Here is a 20,799-nt window from a genome sequence, read left to right as displayed (position 1 = left end):
AAGAGGAAAATTGATTGGAATGAAAAATATGGAGAATGAAATGGAATGAATGAATGGGGAATGAGTGAGAGTCATACCGTGATAATATGAAGAGGAAAATGGATTGGAATGAAAAATATGGAGAATGAAATGGAATGAATGAATGGGGAATGAGTGAAAGCCATACAGCGAGAATAGGACGAGGAAAATGGGTTTGAATGAAAAATATGGAGAAGGAAATGGAATGAATGAATGGGGAATGAGTGAGAGTCATACCGTGATAATATGAAGAGGAAAATGGATTGGAAGGACAAATATGGAGAAGAAAATGGAATGAATGAATGGGGAATGAGTGAGAGTCATACAGTGATAATATGAAGAGGAAAATGGATTGGAATGAAAAATATGGAGAAGGAAATGGAATGCATGAATGGGGAATGAGTGAGAGCCATACAGTGAGAGTATAAAGAGAGATAGGGAACGGTGGTGGTTGTGAGGGGGACGTGGCTTAATGTGTGGTGGGGGGTGGGGTTGTTCGAGTGAAGGGGGCAGGCGAGAAGAGAGAAAACGGTGGATTGAACACACGGAGAAGGAGGAACAGACAGAGAGAGAGAGAGACAGCAAAGAAATGTACAACATAGCTAAAGAAAGAAGACGGCTCAACGTCCTCGGCACTGCACGGGAGGTGTATTGGTTGAGAGAAACGCACCCGCCGGGAGAGATTACCTTGAAAAGCGATGCGCGGAGAGGGATGCTTTGCGTGGGAAGAACGCATCAGTTCCCAGAAGGGTCGCGTCAACTTTGACGCACTGCTTAAGAGAGATGCACCACTTAGGAGATCTATCGGCGAACAGGAAAGCATCCATTAAGACAAATGAATTGCTCGAAAAGAGAGATGCATTTGGAGATTGCTATTGGTCGAGGGATCCATACTTTCGCTCACACTGCTGAAGCGAAATTCACTGCAGCAGCAAGAGGTTCCATTGACCAAAAAAGCGACGCGGTCAATAAGAGACGTACGCTGCCGACGTTGGTCTAAGAGGGCTCAGAGGTCAGAGGGCTCAGAGGTCAGAGGGCTCAGAGGTCAGAGGGCTCAGAGGTCAGAGGGCTGAGAGTTCAGAGGGCTCAGAGGTCAGAGGGCTCAGAGGTCAGAGGGCTCAGAGGTCAGAGGGCTGAGAGGTCAGTGGGTTCAGAGGTCAGAGGGCTCAAAGGGCTCAGAGGTCAGAGGGCTCAGAGGTCAGAGGGCTCAGAGGTCAGAGGGCTCAGAGGTCAGAGGGCTTAGAGGTCAGGGGGATGAGAGGTCATAGGGCTGAGAGGTCAGAGGGCTGAGAGGTCAGAGGGCTCAGAGGGCTCAGAGGTCAGAGGGCTCAGAGGTCAGAGGGCTCAGAGGTCAGAGGGCTCAGAGGTCAGAGGGCTCAGAGGTCAGAGGGCTAAGCTGGGACCTCCAAAGGCCCTGGGTTCGAATCCGGGCTACCAGCTGCCTGTGATTAAACCGGGTCCTCCTCAAAGTGTAGCGAGTTGACGGTCTCAGCCATTGGCGGAGCCAGTGGGAAGGGGGGGGGGGGTGGCACGTGGCCCCCCCAATGATCCGATCCAAATCCCTAATTTCAAAATACTTACGAGCAGTACAACTATCTCCCCCCCCCCCCCGCCCGAGTTAACTTTTGAGACATATGTTCTGTAAAAACCACGGCTGAAGTTAATAAGGACGGTGAAATTTATTGCGGCCCGTGTAGTTTGCACTCTTCAAACATGTGTGGGCTCCGAATGCAATTGTCTTTTTCTCCGAAGCCATGGGGAGGGGTTCGACTGCTCAGATGTTCTTAGGTTTTTTCGGTAAAGCCACGTAGATGCTTCTTGTCTCGTCGTCTGTTAAAAAACTCTAACAGATAGGTGGAATTCCTCCCCGTAAAGGGTAGTAATTCTAGATTTGAAGCTTTCGTGACTGCAAGGATTCTTAGTTTTTTTCGGTAAAGTCACGTAGATGCTTCTTGTTTCGTCGTCTGTTAAAAACTCTAACAGATAGGTGGAATTCCTCCCCGTAAAGGGTAGTAATTCTAGATTTGAAGCTTTCGTGACTGCAAGGATTCTTAGTTTTAAAATCCTTTATATTAAGTTCACTTGCTTGCTTGCTTGCGCGCTTACGACCGTGCAAATCTTTCGGTCGTTTTTTAACCCACTTCCCGTGATCCAATCGAGCTGACATTTTGCACACAGACTCGTTGTGCGTGACAATTTATTTTCGTGAAAAAAATTCCAAAATGTTACACTTTTTAGGAATTTTTTTTTTCATATTTCATTTAAAATACCAATGTGATCAAAATGAAACTCTTACTCAAGAAAAACAGAAATGAGTAATAAAATAAAACCGATGCACGCATATAAAGGATTTATAGTGAAAAACTTTGTTTTTACGGGTTAATTTTTGTTCTGCTCAGATGTTATTTCCCCGTGCGCTTCTATCCCATGCCCCTTTCTCTCGTTACATCCACTCGCCACGTCTTCTCAAGTGTCATTCAAATGCGCTTTTGCCTTGGACGGCTACCCATCTGTTTGCATGCTGCTCATCAATGCCTGCGACGACAATGGAAATGTGCGCGTTACAGAATCCGTGCGTGCACGTGTCTTTCCACCCCCCCCCCCCCCCTTTTTGGCTATGAACTGAATAAAGTTGATTTTGCAGCTGTAAACTGAGTTGTGAAGGAGCAGCCATCCTTATTAAATCCTTTATATTAAGTTCACTTGCTTGCTTGCTTGCGCGCTTACGACCGTGCAAATCTTTCGGTCGTTTTTTAACCCACTTCCTGTGATCCAATCGAGCTGACATTTTGCACACAGACTCGTTGTGCGTGACAATGAATTTTCGTGAAAATGTTTTTCCAAATTTTTACACTTTTTAGGATTTTTTTTGGTTTATATTTAATTACCAATTGCTTAATGGTGGCAAGCAATCATCTGACCCATAGGTGGCAGCCATCTCAAGCCAGAGGACGAGAGGACTCTAGCCGCCACGCATATAAAGGATATATAGTGAAAAACTTTGTTTTTACGGGTTAATTTTTTAACTCGTCCAATTTCAACCTATGGGTTATGGCTGAATTTCAGCCGGAGCAGCACCGTGTCAAATGTTGATGTGCCCGGCACACCACATCCACCATACCTTTCGCCACATGCTGTGGTGACTTGTCACGTATCACCTACTCCAGTTTACCAGCAGCAACCCGTGAGAAATTAATCATTCAGACGCTGTCTTTGCGACAGACCTGTTCTTCACTTGAGGACGGCTGCTTGCGTTGTGGCCGAAACATCGTGAGAATTATTTTATTATGTTTTATTTTTATTATTTTATTATTTCCCTTCTACGTGACTTTACCGAAAGAACCAAGAAGGATAATCCCTGGTTGTGGATGTTTTTTTTTGTAAGCTTTGGGTATAGGGGGCTTGGGCACCACTGGCATGCAACGGCTTAGCGCAGTGGACAATATCTCAATTAGGAATTGGTCCCAACAAGCTTCTCGTTTCTCCAGGCCACTGAATCCAATAGGATTCTTTCGTCTGCGAGTGTAGCAGCTGTCCTGCGATCAAGTGAGTGGGCACAAAGTCCCAGTGTCACCCTTTCGTTGCTGTTTTTTAAAGAAGGGGCCGTCCATAAATGACGTCACGCGATTTTGGACGATTTTTGACCCCCCCCCCCTCGTCACACAAAGGCAGACCCCCCCCCCCCTCAAATATGACGTCACAAAGCTCTGCCCCCCCCCCCCCCAAATCATAAAACATGCTTAAAATCGCTTTAAACTATTGTCATTGTAGTGCGTATTTAATGTGGCGCTGCACTCTGATATTGTAGGAGAAAACATGTATTAAAAAGTCTATTTAATTAAGTAGAACGTGTTGCCTATATTTATTTAAAGTTGCGCATTTTGATGTGACGTCACATTTCTCAAACCCCCCTTCGTCACACATCGTCACAAATGTCTGACCCCCCCCCACCCCACCCCCCTAGGTGTGTGACGTCATTTATGGACGGCCCCGAAGCCGCCGCAACAATCCACCCCGTCCCCTTTATCGTTTTAAGCGAGTTGACTTTCCCCCTGATCCTTCCCTTCCCATATAAACGTCCAAGGTTGTTGCTCGCGATCCACACTGGCGTGGTGATGCAGAGAGCGCAATTATACCGGTAAGAACCTCCTGGTTACACCAGCCCACAGGGGATTATTGTGTCCGTCCATCCGTCGTGCATCCAAAAATGGGAGGGGTGGGGCTGGGTGGAGAGGGGAGGGTGGGGAGGGGCTGGGAGGGTGGGGAGGGGCTGGGTGGGTGGGGAGGGTGGGGAGGGGCTGGGTGGGTGGGGAGGGAGGGGCTGGGTGGGTGGGGAGGGTGGGGAGGGGCTGGGTGGGGAGGGTGGAGCTGGGTGGGGAGGAGAGGTTAGGGAAGGGCTGGGTGGAAAGGGTGGAGAGGGGCTGGGTGGGGTGGGTGGGGAGGGGCTGGGTGGGGAGGAGTGGGGCCGGGTGTGGAGGGGCTGGTCACCCCGTGGTGCCCTTATAAAACTCAACGTTTCACCTACTCACGCCGGCTTGTGCCCGCCCTAAAAATCGGGCATATTTGCGTAATACACCACGCCGCCGTTGACCCTGGCCATTGACCGAGCAACCCAACGTTCCTACCAGCTCCATCCGCAGGAATGTGTTACCCCCCCTCCCCCCCATCACTTATTTAAACCCTGGAGCACCGGAGCGTGGGCTTCTTCTCCACGGAGTTTCTATTGCACCACCCACCCACCGACAACACAGAAAAGTTGTCCCAAAAATAAAAGCGCGGAGAGATGCGTGCTATGAATTAGAATTGAGAGAAGCGCATGGATTTCGTGAACGCACACGCAGGCTAATGGCATCATTTAAACTATTGTGAAAAGTAAGTGCGGCTAGGGGAGCACACGGTGCTAGAATGGATGATGGATAAGGGGGGGGTGGTGAGGGCTTGCCAGGGTTTTGGCCAGCGCCTTTGATCGATTCACTAAAGTTTTCACCCGGGCGACTCCCGATTGATAACAACACGATTCGATCATCTTTGTGAGAGTTATTGCCCCCCCCCTCCCCCACGCTGCCCCCTCCCCCAACCCATATTAACAACAGACAGACCAACAGAGATAACGCATCGAGTTGCTTTTGGCTGCGCCCATCGCAACTCAGCTGACAACGTTTCTTAGCGGCGATGGATATGTCCGGGGGGGGGGGGGGGTGTGGGTGTTCGGTCACGATGCCATTCGCGTTTTGAGAAATCTGCGGTTTCGTTCCACGCGGTGGCCCACGGCGAAGGTGAAACGGCGCAGACAAAAAAATGGGGGATCGTTGAAGTTTTCGCGCGCGCGTTGAAAGCCGCTGAACGTGACGGGGAAGAAGAAAACAAAAGCTGCAGCCCCTGCAGTCGCTTTGCTCACGCCACTGCTAGCGGAAGGGGCCCTCCAGTCGTGCTCCAGAGAGGGCATTTGGGTCTTCTCTTCAGCGCTGGCCAGACGCCTTGCGATACGTGGGAGTGACCAAAGCTTTAACCCCAACACACGCAACGTGCCAACCGATCTAATTGACCGCGGTGAATCCATTCAAGCTGCTGGGTGGACAGAGGGCTGGAGGATTTAAGAAACCTCTGCCGGGCAGAGAGGTCAAGCCGGCGACCTCTGGTTTGCAAGTCCAGTGTGCTGCTGTAAGAAACGAAACAGGAGGATTCCTACACAAATCTGGCTGTCCGTCTGATGATGCTACTTGTAATTACTCAGATTGTTAATGTTGTGGATTTGCTCTCCAACACACTGGTGTGCTGTACTAGTGACGAATTGGCCACGTTCTGTTTACGTGACAAGTCTTACTAGTTGTCTGTGTCGGGTGGTGGCGGGTTTAATTACACATTTATATATTTACACGAACTAACCCAAAAAAAACCTGTGTTGTGGATTATATAACTTGTTACACGACGGCTATTACTCGTGATATCATGTTTCTACCGACACCAGATCATCCTCATTTTCATTTATTATTTATCCCACTCCTCCGATGCATTCAATCTTGAATTGCCAGAACAAAGGGGAATTTGGCATAATTACCACAAGAAGGGATTGATTGCAGACCAAACTATTTCGTTACAAAAAAAAGTCAATACGCAATACGCACAATGAATGGGAATATGAGCGTCTTGACGAGAGAGGATGCCTGTGCTGGGTGATGATGCGAATCTGCATTCAGATAGGCATCTTGTGTGTGTCCCCCTTCGGTGCACGCTGCGTGTTATTTTGCCATTTTGAGCAAAATATCCAGGAATGGGAGTGTGTTATTCACCTCAATACATCGGGCAAAGACAGTGTCAGAGAGTGAAAGTTTAGGGAAAGAGAGTAAACATGTTAAAGAAGCACTTAGACTGAATTGGCTTCAATAACGCTCAAATTAACAGAGAATTGCATGCCAAATCAACATCGAACAACAATACTGCTGAAAGTGATCAGATTAACAAAACAATTAAAACACCATTTATCTCGGGAGTTGCTGACAAATTAGCCCGTGTTTTGCAAAGAAAAACATTAAAGTAAGATTTGGTACGGTACGTAAAATTCTAAAACTCGTGTCTTGTACTAAAGATTAATGACTGAAGTTATTAACAGAAGGTGGATATCGGATCAATTGCTTATGCGGTGTTATATTGGACAGACGGGACGTAACATTAGCGTAAGACTAAAATAACACCAAAGGAACATTAAATTATCCCAAATACAGCTGTCAGCAGTGGCAGAGCATGCTTGCCAACACGGACATTCAACTGATTTTGATAACGTTGAAGTGTTATGCAGAAATAATTCTTACCGGCCAAGATTAGTGAGAGAATCAATTGAAATTGAGACCAATTCAATTAATTTTAATCGCTGTGATAGCTATAGACTCAGAGCATCCTAGAAGCGTATTATTAAGTAATACACAACACACATTGCAATTCCTTACAGGTTAGTCACATGCTAAGTGGCTGATTACTGATCTGTTACATAATTGCATTCACCCCCATCCCCGCCTCTGATCTCGAATCCTGACGGCGTTCAAAAACGATGACATCATCCTGCACTATTTAAGACCGGAAGCAGGTGGATGGCTTCACTAATCTGGCAAATCGCCAGAAGATGCTGGATGTAATGTCCAGCGAAGCGTCGTACTACTCAAATTATGAATGGTGTGGATCCACCCTTCAACACACCGGTGGGCTAAAGTAGTGAACTATTTGTCTTTTGTCAACGTGACACTTTTTTTAACTGATTGGCCGTGTCGGCTGGTGGAGGGTTGCGACACTTTTATAAACGACGCGATCTAACCCAAAAAAAAACTTTCTTATGAATAATACTGGTCGCGAAAGGTCACGTGTTAAACTGGTCGTCTTCAGAAACGCGTTGGGCAACAAAGGCCTCGCTGCGTTGGAGAGGAAGACGCCCTGCGGGGAGGGAGGAAGATCTCCACAAAACGGTGAAAAGGAATTCTAGATTTGAAGCTTTCGTGACTGCAAGGATTCATATTCTTAGTTTTTTTCCGGTAAAGTCACGTAGGTAAAAAAATTAATAAAAGTAAAATAAAAAATAAAATAAAATAAAAATCACGACGTTTCGGAGGCAACACAAGCTTCCGTCTTCAGGTGGAACCGTCACGGCACGCGACTGCTGCATAAAGTATTTTACTTTTATTAATTTTAATTTTTTACCTACGTGACTTTACCGAAAAAACTTAAGAATATAAAGTGAAAAAGAATTCTAAAAAATTTTGTACGAGGGGGGGGGGGGGGAGCATCATCATCATTATCATCATCAGCTATTTTTCATCCACTGCTGGATGAAGGACTCCCCGTGCCCACGCTCAACCTTGCCAGGGCCCGTGAAGCCGCAACCCATCTCGCTCCTGCACCGCGCACGCGAGCCAATTCCATCGCTCCATCTCCCTGTGGTGCGTAGTGTCCTCGTGGGCGTCTTCCCTCTCTTGAGGCCGCGGACTCTAGCTCCTGCTAGAATTCCCCAAGAGCTTTCAAACTCCTAACGCCCATCTCTTACCTCCACTCTGTTCGGCTCGGTGTTTTGCATTTTATTGAATGCTTTCTCCGAGGTCTACGGCGTTTTTAGTTTAAACTTGGTGTTTGCGTTAAATTTCGATGTAAAGCTTTCGTTACTGCAGGGATTCATCTTCTTGGTTCTTTCGGTAAAGTCACGTAGAATGGAAATAACAAAATAATAAATATAAAACATAATAAAATAATTCTCACGACGTTTCGGCCACAACGCAAGCAGCCGTCCTCAGGTGGAGAACAGGTCTGTCGAGAAGACAGAGTCTGAATGATACACCCAGGCTGTTATTTGGCATGCAAGTCTCTGTGATAATTATTTTATTATGTTTTATTTTTATTATTTTATTATTTCCATTCTACGTTACTTCATCGGTTTTAGCGTTTGGTAGCAGTGTTCTTTCACTTTTTATTCATTTAGTAGTTTTTTTCCTTACATCCTTCTAGCGTATTTTGTGTTTGCGCTGTTTATTATTCGGGTGTATTGATTCCTTTTTTTAAGACGATCACTGTATATGATTCAGAATTATTACATTCCAGACGTACATAATTCGATACTGCATGCATCATTCCCCCGGCGAATCCATTTCGGTCGATGTATCATTACGTGTCTGCCGGCCCTTGCCGGATATGAAGACCCGCCGTTTATCTTGCTTTTGCAATGCAGTCTTAATAAATGTGGTGAGATCTTCTTAATTTTGATATTTAGACGCATGCGTTACTTTGACTATTTTGATTGTTTTGGCTGCTATTAATGCGCACGTGATAAGCCACTTCGTTGAGCTATCGTGCTTGGCCAGGTCGCTTCTGAAAAATAAGCGACGAGCCTATTGGGCCTTACCTGGTAAAATAAAATTGTTTAGTTTCATTTGTATATTTGTTTACTTTTCCCATATTTAGCACTCCTATCATGTTTTTGTAACGTTCTGACCCGCCCATACTAGACATCTGTGGGGGAAAAAGAGCTTTATTGCTCATCGGATTTCGCCAGATGTTGATGCACCACAACCAGGGCAGACGGTCCTACAATGGCCGGATCCTGTTTGCATTGCGCAATACTCTGTCTCGGGAATTGTGTAGAACGGCTCGAGGCATGATTCACAGCTCGTCTGTAGGTGCTCTTCTGGAATATCTGGTGGGCTTGCGACAGAGGTGGGACAAAGTCATTGTTATGCAAGTCCAAGTCGAGTCGCAAGTCATCAAATTTATGACTCGAGTCTGACTCGAGTCCAAGTCACATGACTCGAGTCCACACCTCTGGCTTGCGAAGCCGGAGTGCACAGGTTGGATTCGATCCGCTGCTGCGACAGTTGAAGCAATGGAGCAAAGTTCTTGAATAACCCCCCCCCCGCCCCACAACATAGGTGAACCCTGCAGTATGAATGAGAACGACCACGGTTAGTTCATCGGCAGGTGGAGTAAAGTGTGGGTGACTCCTACGCCTCTACCGAGACGTCTGTCAAGCATGGTGCAGAAGGCCAGAATGCGCTCTAAAGGTGTCTCTCTAGAGCTCCATCTAATGGAGGTCCCTTCCACCAGCAGTTCCACGAGCAGGCAATTGCAGGGCTGCACCTTTAACATTTGTATTTAGAAATCGCGTTCCACAGCCACAATTGCAGAAACTTCCCGCGAAACACGCGCTGTCGAATTCGTGGCTGACGCTGTTTGGCGACACGGCCACGACCCTAACGTGGGCATATGGCTTCATCGAGTGCGGCGTGCAAGCCCAACACCCGCGTGCCTGCCAACACGCTCTCTTCCCCACGTGGACAGAGCCACACCAATTTCTCTCTGGAGCTCCCTCGAGTGGAGCTCCTTCCGCCAGCAGTGACGCGAGCAGGCAATTGCAGGGCTTCACCTCTGTACCGCTCGTATTTATAAAAAGTTCCCACAATGCCCGCGCTGTCGAAATTCGCGTCTGGCCGGCAAATTCGTGTCTGCCGCTACCAGAACGTGGGCGCATGGCTTCATCGGGGTCCGGTGGACAAGCCAACTCGAGTGAGCGTGCCCAACAGACTTGCCTGCCAGCTCGCTCGTCCCCACACGGACGAGAGCCGCACCAGTGTCGGCACGTCGCTAAGTTGCATTCGCACGGCCCGGCAGCATGCGCCAAGAGGGAGAGAGAGGGGGAGGGCATCGCAGCGCGAGTGCTGTACAGACACGGCCAACATTTTTTTTGAGTAAATCGTCAATCAAGCCAAACTCGTGTGCTCGAGGAAGCTTGTTCAGGAGCTCCGGCTCCCAGCGCGTCGAGCGAAACGTCGGACATGCGTGGAGCGTGGAATACAATATAAAATGCATTTGTCAGCGAAGAGGAACTGGGAGTGAAATATATAATATATAATCATCGGCTACGGCTCTCCGGTTTGCGTTCCGCGAGTACAGCATGGAGGCGCGAGATACCGCGCCGCGTGCTAGGGAGATGAAGCTCCTGCAAAAGGCTCCCGGCGCGTGGGAACGAAACGTCGGACGTCGTGCGCACGAACGAAACGCGGCACGACCTGAAAAACGCATCGGAGAGCTCTCCACGCCGTGTCGCTTTCTTCACAGAGCAGCTGTTTGTTTCTAGATTTGAAGCTTTCGTGACTGCAAGGATTCATATTCTTAGGTTTTTTCGGTAAAGTCACGTAGGTAAAAAAATCCAATTAAAATTAATAAAAGTAAAATAAAAATGAAATAAAAATCACGACGTTTCGGAGGCAACACAAGCTTCCGTCTTCAGGTGGAATCGTCACAGCACGATAGCTGTATCAAGTGAGATACATTCCAAGAGATCCGACCTTGTATATATACTGGTTGAGGGGGGAGGAGTCAGGGCAGGCCCCTGAATAGGAGTTTTTTATTATTATGGTAAGGTTGGTGCGGCTGAAGCTACGGCTAGTCTACATAACTATTTGCTGGCCAGGATCTGCCGAGATGTGAGCCATCTCTGCCGCGGTGACGTTTAGGGGCCACGGGACCGTGAGACGGATGTGGGGGAATGACAACGGGGTTTATTTTCTGACAATCGGCGCTGACAAATGCTGCTTATGATGGTAACCCGGGATACCAAATAATACAAAATGGGCCGAGGCAATTAAATATTTTATTTGTGGGACATTTTTTTTTTTGTCCAGGGTTGTTGTTAACTCCTCGGCTGGGGTACCAATCAATCCGAAATCGGTGGCAAAAAAAAATCCTTCATCGAAAAATGCAACTTTGAATCGTGTTCAGCTCGTCGAGATGAGTCGATTGCCGCATCGCCGACCATCGACAGACTAAAAGTGACTGCGTCACGGACAAGATGCGAGAACCCCGGGGACACCACCATAAGGCTCAAAACAATGGCTTCTCCCTCCGACAGTGATAAGGTTGCACTGCTGATTCATTATTATGTATTGCCTTATGCAGTCCCATCTGGAGTTTGGCTGAGTATGCAGTTTTTCTGGTGGATTATTCTTAGATTTTTGTTTAAACAACACGCGCGTCCCGTTGTAACCGCCTGCGCCTCCGACTCGCGCGGTTGGCTACGTACGGCGCGAAAGAAGTTCAACATACAAAGACAAAGATCTCGAGTATAGTCTTAACAGACTGTTGGGGCAAGTGCTGTTAGCGAGTAGCACCAGCGCGGCACACGAGGGGGTGGGTGGCCAGCACCACGCCCGGCCGCCTTTGTCTCTCTCGTGACGATATTTGCACACCGTACCAAATACTCATTTGAGGCCGAGTCGACCTAGGGGAGGCCCACAATCGGTTCAGATAATTGTCACCGGTGCTGGCCGTGAACGGGAACCGAACTCGGGTCGCCAGGTTCGCAGCGCAGCGCGTTTCCCGCTACACTACCGCTCCCCACGTACAAAGACAAAGACCCCCCCGTGTAGCCTTCGCAGACTGTAGGGGGCAAGTGCTGCTAGTGAGCACCTATGAAGGCCAAGGGGGTTGTGGTGTGGCTGAAACAAGGGGGTGGTGGTGTGCTGGAACAAGGGGGTGGTGGTGTGGCTGGAACAAGGGGGTGGTGGTGTGGCTGGAACAAGGGGGTGGTGGTGTGGCTGGAACAAGGGGGTGGTGGTGAGGCTGGAACAAGGGGGTTGTGGTGTGGCTGTAACAAAGGGGTGGTGGTGTGGCTGGAACAAGGGGGTGGTGGTGTGGCTGGAACAAGGGGGTGGTGGTGTGGCTGAAACAAGGGGGTTGTGGTGTGGTTGGAACAAGGGGGTTGTGGTGTGGCTGGAACAAGGGGGTTGTGGTGTGGTTGAAACAAGGGGGTGGTGGTGTGGCTGAAACAAGGGGGTGGTGGTGTGGCTGAAACAAGGGGGTGGTGGTGTGGCTGAAACAAGGGGGTGGTGGTGTGGCTGAAACAAGGGGGTGGTGGTGTGGCTGAAACAAGGGGGTGGTGGTGTGGCTGAAACAAGGGGGTGGTGGTGTGGCTGAAACAAGGGGGTGGTGGTGTGGCTGAAACAAGGGGGTCGTGGTGTGGCTGAAACAAGGGGGTGGTGGTGTGGCTGAAACAAGGGGGTGGTGGTGTGGCTGAAACAAGGGGGTGGTGGTGTGGCTGAAACAAGGGGGTTGTGGTGTGGCTGAAACAAGGGGGTTGTGGTGTGGTTGAAACAAGGGGGTGGTGGTGTAGCTGAAACAAGGGGGTGGTGGTGTGGCTGAAACAAGGGGGTTGTGGTGTGGCTGGAACAAGGGGGTTGTGGTGTGGCTGCAACAAGGGGGTTGTGGTGTGGCTGCAACAAGGGGGTTGTGGTGTGGCTGCAACAAGGGGGTTGTGGTGTGGCTGCAACAAGGGGGTTGTGGTGTGGCTGTAACAAGGGGGTTGTGGTGTGGGTGTAACAAGGGCGTTGTGGCGTGGCTGGAACAAAGGGGGTTGTGGTGTGGCTGGAACAAGGGGGTTGTGGGGTGGCTGGAACAAGGGGGTTGTGGTGTGGCTAACGCAAGGGGGTTGTGGTGTGGGGGGAAAGTTTTTTTTTACCGAAATCGGAATATAATGTCTCTCATTCTAATTATTTTCGGTTTCCGACCCGTGTGTGCTCGCATTACGCCTGACCGCCTTTGTCTCCCCAGCGCTGATGTTTACAAACCGCAGCAGGCTCCTCATTCGATGGCTGAGTGCGCCCTAGCGGAGGCCCTGGACCGGTTCAAATATTCGTTTAGCTGCGAGCGGGGAATCGAACTCCTGGAGGGCCGATTCTGGAGAACAGTTCGCTAAAGCACCACACAGCCACTAGCTTGCCTGCGTTTGCTCCTGTACAGGAGTGCGCACACGCATGCACACATGCACGCACACATGCACGCACGCGCTCGGTCATGTGTACGTGAACGCGGCACGAGTTGATGTCAATTTATTTTACCATTGGCTCCCTAACCGCGCATCACAAAGCAAGGCAATCTTGGCTAGGGTAACAGCCGTGGCTCATGGACAAATAAAAAAAAAAGTTTTGGTGGAAAATTGACTTTTCCCTGGGTGATATTTACCTCAATTGACTATGCGCACAAAGTATTGGAGTTCATTGGCCCAATAAGCCAATGCCAGCCGAGACAGGCGAGCACATTTCATTGACAAGATTAATATATTTTTAGCATTTACTTTTTTTTACCGTGAGTTTATATTTTGCAAACAAACCGAACACCTTTATGTTGAAGCAGGCAAAATCCATTTCGGGCAAATAATATATCCGATGAACAAATACTATATTTCAGATGACTTCCATCGAGGGCACGGCGTATAAATAAATTAAACTATTAAACTATTCTCTTTATTTTTCCAGGTAAGGCTCACTGAGCTATATAGCTGTTTTTCATAAGCGACCTGGCTATCAAAAATTAATATCTCAAGGAAGCGGCTGATCACGTGGAAATTTTGAACAGCCAAAATACTCTAAATGTGGAAGGAAAAACCAGAGGACCTGGAGAAAATGTTACGCAAACTTCAAATATACAAACGGGCCGTCAGTGTTGGGATCAAACCCACGGCCTCCTGCATATCAGGCGAAGGAGTTAACATTTCACCACCCCGGCACCCTCTTTTCCATCTGCAGGTGTCGGGTCGATTACCACACCGTGGGATCGTGCGAGGTAGTGGTGGTGGTGGTGGTGACCTTGGGGCGTCCGTCATCAAGCAGTGGAATGACCATGGCTGAATGATTGATGGCAACTATGAACATTTGTGGCAGACCTGACCCTGTACAATGTTGTACAAAAATCAATGTCTTACCGTTTCCACGGTTTTGTTTGAGCGAGCAAAATATCAAACGTGCGATTTGGAGACGAGATATCCGGCGCGAGAGAAGTCTGCTATTTATAATTCTCGCCAGAGGTCCTCTGACATCCGTTTTACATCAGGAGGATTGACTCCGGAATAATGTCCCTGAATAAATTGCCAAACAGATGTGGGAATATAAAAAAAGAAAAACATCATCTCAATGCAAAATAATCCTCGGGCAAGTGTGCACACTGTTTGCTGCCTACTCAGCTATTCTAAACGAAACTATTTTATTAACCAGGTATAAAGCCCACTGAGCTATTAGCTCTTCTTCAGAGGCCACCTGGCCACACGTGCACCAACACGTGCTTGCGCACAAACAGGTCCACGCCTACTTACACCTCGTGCTCTCTTTTAGCCCCGCCCCCTCCCTCCCAATACGTTCCATTCATTGGCTACCACATTCTGATAAGCCCCCCCCTCCCCCTTAACTTGTATTTAAGAACTTGCATCTTGGAATCCCTGCCTCACTTGATACAGCAAATCGTGCTGTGACGGTCCCACCTGATGACGGAGACTTGTGTTGCCTCCGAAACGTCGTGATTTTATTATTTTATGTTTATAAATTAAAATTTCATTATTTACCTACGTGACTTTACCGAAAAAACTAAGAGTATGAATCATTGCAGTCACGAAAGCTTCAAATCTAGAATCACACGTGATAGCTAATCACAGTGGCTTATATTGTCACGCACGGGAATTAACAGCCGAATAATCTAAACTCGTTTTTTTTTTTGCGACAAAGAATTGTAATGTATTACTTACCAGAGGTGGGACAAAGTCATTGTTATGCAAGTCCAAGTCGAGTCGCAAGTCATCAAATTCATGACTCGAGTCTGACTCGAGTCCAAGTCACATGACTCGAGTCCACACCTCTGTTACTTACTGTTAATAGATCAGCTTATTGGAGAGTATATTTAGTATACTGATGATACTATGTAGTTTATACTTTAGTTTTTTACGTGGTGGTTTCGTTACTGCAGCTACATACTATTAACATTTCTTCCCTTTATTAATGCTACTCCTATCCCCTCCCTTTGATGCTGCTAATCCTGCATAATGCACGGGCATAATATGACTTTGAAAACCCCCGCCCACCTCCTACGCATTTCACAAGTAGTACTAATCCCATATCTGCATTTCCCAAAAATATGCTAAATTCCTCTTCATATGCTAATTATTTTGTCAAGGCGCTCTTCCCCCTCCAACCCAGCTTAAATATACGCTCCAAGCCTGGGGTGTTTCATTCAGACGCTGTCTTCCCGACAGACCTGTTCTTCACCTGAGGACGGCTGCCTGCGTTGTGGCCGAAACGTCGTGAGAATGATTGTATTATTTTATTATTTCCATTCTACGTGACTTTACCGAAAGAACCAAGAAGAATCTAAACTCACGTTTCTTAAATGTGGAGGGTCAAAAACCGGAGACAATTTCACGTGACCACCACCTTGGAGAGGAAACGCACGCGGACTCGCAATGCACAACAGGCATCGTCGGGGCCCAGGGGTCAAACCCACGTTAACCTCCCGCGTGCCGAGAGATAAGCCATCGCATGAGTTGCACAGTGACAACACTCGAGTCGGAACGCTGTTTTTTTATTATTATTGCACGCTTTTATTTACACAATGAGACCTCCTTTACCAGTGGCAAAATATAGTGATAGGTTTTTACCCTTTCAACTGGTACAGGGGTTTATTAGTAATACAGCTGCATTTTGCGACCCCCACTGCCACTTTGTAGCATATTATTACGTGCCGGGGACTCGATGAGATGATAGGACAATAGTCTGAGTCCATAATTGGCAATAAGTAACGGCAAAGCGGTTATAGGCGACTCACAGAATTGCGCGCAGTTGCGTATACAGTCCACGACTTCCCTGAAGGCGTTCACCTTCAGCGAGCGCGATGCCGATCACACAACGCGGTTCGAAATCGACCCTCGATTTATGGCTGCACCATCGCCGCACACGCGTCGAATAAAAAGCAAGGGACAAGTCCTTACTTACTAACAACTCCTCTATCACTTTTCATTGCTGGAGGGGTTGCCCCCCTCCCCTACCTGTAAATCCTGGCTCCGCCATTGCACGCAGGAATATTACGGCTACATCATGGGACCTCCTTTGGCAGTACCAAAATATGAGAATAGGTTTTCCCCTTTTTTTCTGGCAACAAAACAGGTGTTAAGAAGATGTTAAAACGCCAAACTGAACCCTTTTTTACAATTAATCATGTCTGCATTAACCAATAACCACAACGCATGTGGTCAGAATGCAAACAAAAAAATACTCTAAACACGTTCCTTCGGAGTGGGCAGGTAGGAACTTGGTTGGACAGCGCATTCGTGCACGACAGACAAATAATCCCTGGTGGGCAGTGTGGAACCTGTTGTTCCTACCTGTATAAGTGTAGTGTATAGTGTAGTGTGTAGGTTAAACGTTAAGTTTTATAAGGGCATCACGGGGTGACCCACCCTCCCCACCCAGCCCCACCCTCACCCTCCCCACCCAGCCCCACCCTCACCCTCCCCACCCAGCCCCACCCTCACCCTCCCCACCCAGCCCCACCCTCACCCTTCCCACCCAGCCCCACCCTCACCCTCCCCACCCAGCCCCACCCTCACCCTCCCCACCCAGCCTCACCCTCCCCACCCAGCCCCACCCTCACCCTCCCCACCCAGCCATGCATTATCTTTGAAACTAATTGGTCCACACCAGAGGCAGCTTTCTTTCGAGCCTAGTCTCAAACGGTGTTAGACGTCTTCTGGTCTAACAGTCTCCCCCCCCCCCCCAAGTCTGGCTTATTTATATTTCAGGGTTCCAAATTATTCCGATTTTTTAGTTTTTGCCGTGTTGCCTCCCCACGTCCGCAGCACCGAATGTGTGAATTGCAGCCAAAATATAAATCGTCGCGGCGCGCAAATGAAGTGTAAATGAGTCGAGCGCATGTTGTTGGTGATGCAGTATCCCCCGGTGTAATTACCCGGGTGTAAATGAGACGTTACAAATCTTTTAACGCGTCACTGCTGGGGGTCGGGGGATGGGTTGTTCTCTCTCTCTCTCTCTAGGCACTTCCATTGTTTGTAATGCTGCACACAGAGACCGAGAGAGAGGGCATGCGGGCGTGCGTGCGGATTGCTACGTCGCCGATGATCGTTTAGTTGTCAAGCGGGTTGATTAACTCATCGGAGATGTAATCTTGAAGCTTTCGTGATTGCAGGAATCCATACCCTCTGGTTCGTTCGGTAAAGTCACGTAGGTAGAAAAAAATATTGAAAAAAAGAAAACACGACGTTTCGTTCGCAACACAAGCGTCCGTCTTCAGGTGTGAGCAAATGGTCTGCTGTTGTGGCTTTATATAGGCTCGGGAGGGGAGAGGGAAGGTGGGTGGGGAAGGAGTTTGGCTGTGGGAGTTTACAAGGGAGAGGCAAGAGGGTTTGTGGTGTGCAGGGACGGGAGGCATCGGAGATTAATTAATTAGCTTTCATTCAGACGCTGTCTCCCCGACAGGCCTGGTCTTCACCTGATGACGGCTGCTTGCGTTGTGGCCGAAACGTCGTGAGAATTATTTTATTATGTTTTATTTTTATTATTTTATTACTTCCCTTCTACGTGACTTTACCGAAAGAACCAAGAAGATAATTAGCTCCCTTTTATAATGAAGTTGCATGCTTGCTGCCGCGATGCGACGGTTCGCGACAGGAGCAGCGGACTTGCCATCCCCAGGGGTCACCGATTGGGTTCAATCTCCCGGCTTGGCAGCAGGAACAACGTGGGCACGTTTCTTAAACACTCCCAGGCTCCGACAGTGTGCCTCTGCCCACCCCAGCCGCCACCGCGGTGAATCGTTTCGGCAGACTACGTACACTGGTGGTGGGTGGTGGTGGGTGGTTGGTGGTTGGGGGTGGTTGGTGGTGGTGGTGGTGGCTGGTGGTGGTTGGTGGTGGTGGTGGTGGGTGGTTGGTGGTGGTGGGTGGTGGTTGGTGGGTGGTTGGTGGTGGTGGGTGGTGGGTGGTTGGTGGTGGTTGGTGGGTGGTTGGTGGTGGTGGGTGGTTGGTGGTGGGTGGCTGGTGGTGGTGGTTAGTTGGTGTTGGGTGGCTGGTGGTGGTGGTGCCGGCTGGTGGTGGTTGTTGGTGGTGGGTGGTGGCTGGTGGTGGTGGGTGGTTGTTGGTGGTGGTGGTTGGTGGTGGGTGACTGGTGGTGGCTGGTGGTGGTAGGTGGTGTGTTGGTGGTAACGTGCCCGCCTCTTCCGAGACATCTGGCCATAGTAGAAGAGTAGGCCAAATACCCCATAGGAGGGGACGGTGGGAGGGGGTGGGGCCCGGCTCTCCGGAGCTCCCGTCCAGCCGAGGCCCTCCTGCCAGCAGTGGCCGTCGAGCAACTCAGCTACATAAGTAGCAGCTGCTACATGTAGTAGTAGCTACATGTAGCAGCTACTACGTGTAGTAGCTACTACACGTGTAGTAGCTACGGGGCCCGCACTTTCAATGACCCCGCGCTAAATGCTTTCAAGCGATCAATTCCGGTTCAGTGAGTCTGCACTTGCTCTATTACTATAGTACTATACCGCCTTCAACTTTTATGAACGACTGGGTGTTTAAGGTTAGCGATTTGTCGTATTATCTGGCAGTATAGCAAATGGAAAAAAAAATACAATACATTTGCTATGCAAGTAAAAAATGTGTGTTTTTAATATTGAAGTGTTTTTTTATTTAGGGCCCCTTTATAACATATGCTACAGGCCCCACACTCGCTTAATCCGGCACTGACCCTCCTGTCGTCGTCGTTGTTGTTGCCAGAAGCGGTTGGCTGGCGCAAGCAAGTGGCTGTGTGCTGCTGCCACTGCTGCCATTGCTGCCACTGCTGCTGCTGGTGCTGCTGCTGCCAGCAAGTGGCTGTGTGCTGCTGCTGCTGCTGCTGGTGCCAGCAAGTGGCTGTGTGCTGCTGATGCCAGCAAATGGCTGTGTGCTGCTGCTGCTGGTGCCAACAAGTGGCTGTGTGCTGCCACTGCTGCTGCTGCCAGCAAGTGGCTGTGTGCTGCTGCTGCTGGTGCCAGCAAGTGGCTGTGTGCTGCTGCTGCCTATTTTGTATCAGCCGGGGGGGGTGGGGCAGCCACTGCGGGCATCATTGGAGTCCTGCAGTGCCCCCCACCCATCCCCCCGCTTGTCCCGATACCCCCGGATGTGTATTCATAATTGAGACACCCGCAAGACTTGAAACAAAAATCACGGTAGTTTTTTTTTATTTCTCCATTACCTGTCAACCCCTTATCAGTGCCCTACCTTATTACAGACCAATGCCGACGTTTTTGGTCACACCGTGCCCCTTAATAAATCTCAACGTTCATCCCCCAAGGGAGAAACACAAACAAATAGACATTTTTTTTGGCCCGTATTGAAACGGCTGTCCGCTGCATGGCCCTGAAAACTCAATTTCCCTGTACAAAAAATACGGGTTAAACTGTATTTGTTATGTCCGGTGTCGTAATGTAGCGTATACTAGTGTAGTGTATAGCGTACCTGTCAACCCCTCATCAGTGCTGCCTACCTTACTGCAGACCAATTCAGACCTTATTGGTCACCCCGTGCCCCTTATGAATCTCAACGTTCATCCTGCAAACTCCCATCACAAGGGAGAAACACAAATAGACAAAAACATGATTTTGCCCGTATTGAAACGACCTCTACGCCGTATGGACCTGAAAAACTGAATTTCCCTGCACAAGAATCCGGCTAAACCGTGTGGGTTGACGGCTCTGTTACTCCGTGCTATTCTCCGTGCTAAATGGTGACGTTAAGACGATGCACAGTCGGCAGGCAGCAGCAGTTGCGCAGATTGAACACGGCCGTAGCATCGCAACTCCGATTAGCACGGCTACGTACGGTGCGAAAGAAGTTCAGCGTACGGTCGGGAAAGAGACGAGGAGGAGTGGTTGTCAACAACAGACGCGCGACACACAGAGAGAGAGAGAGGGGGGGGGGCTGTATTTTGTTCATTATATCGAGATAAATTAGTTGTTGTTGTTGTTTACGCAGATGCGCGCGAGAGAGAAAATCAGAATCCGCGGCAGTATTTGGTTATCTTCTTGGTTCTTTCGGTAAAGTCACGTAGAATGGAAATAATAAAATAATAAAAATAAAACATAACTAAATAATTCTCACGACGTTTCGGCCACAACGCAAGCAGCCGTCCTCAGGTGACAGACGTGTTCTCCACCTGAGGACGGTTGCTTGCGTTATGGCCGAAACGTCGTGAGAATTATTTCATTGTTTTATTCTTATTATTTTATTATTTCCATTCTACGTGACTTTAACGAAAGAACCAAGAAGATGAATCCCTGCAGTCACGAAAGCTTTGAATCGAAAAAAATAAAGTATTTCGTTAGTTTATCGAGAGGAGTTTGGGGAGACCGTCTGTGATCTGTGCACGAAATCGACGTCTGCAAGACGGCTCAGTATTACACTCGGCATAACTCTTCTTCTTCTACTCATCATGCGGGATAACGTTGGCG

The sequence above is a fragment of the Lampetra planeri genome, chromosome 52 (assembly GCF_965212315.1).
Source record: "Lampetra planeri chromosome 52, kcLamPlan1.2.h2, whole genome shotgun sequence".
NCBI classification, from domain to species: Eukaryota; Metazoa; Chordata; class Hyperoartia; order Petromyzontiformes; family Petromyzontidae; genus Lampetra; species Lampetra planeri.
The sequence above is the reverse complement of the archived record's forward strand: the minus strand, read 5'-3'. Positions refer to the sequence as shown.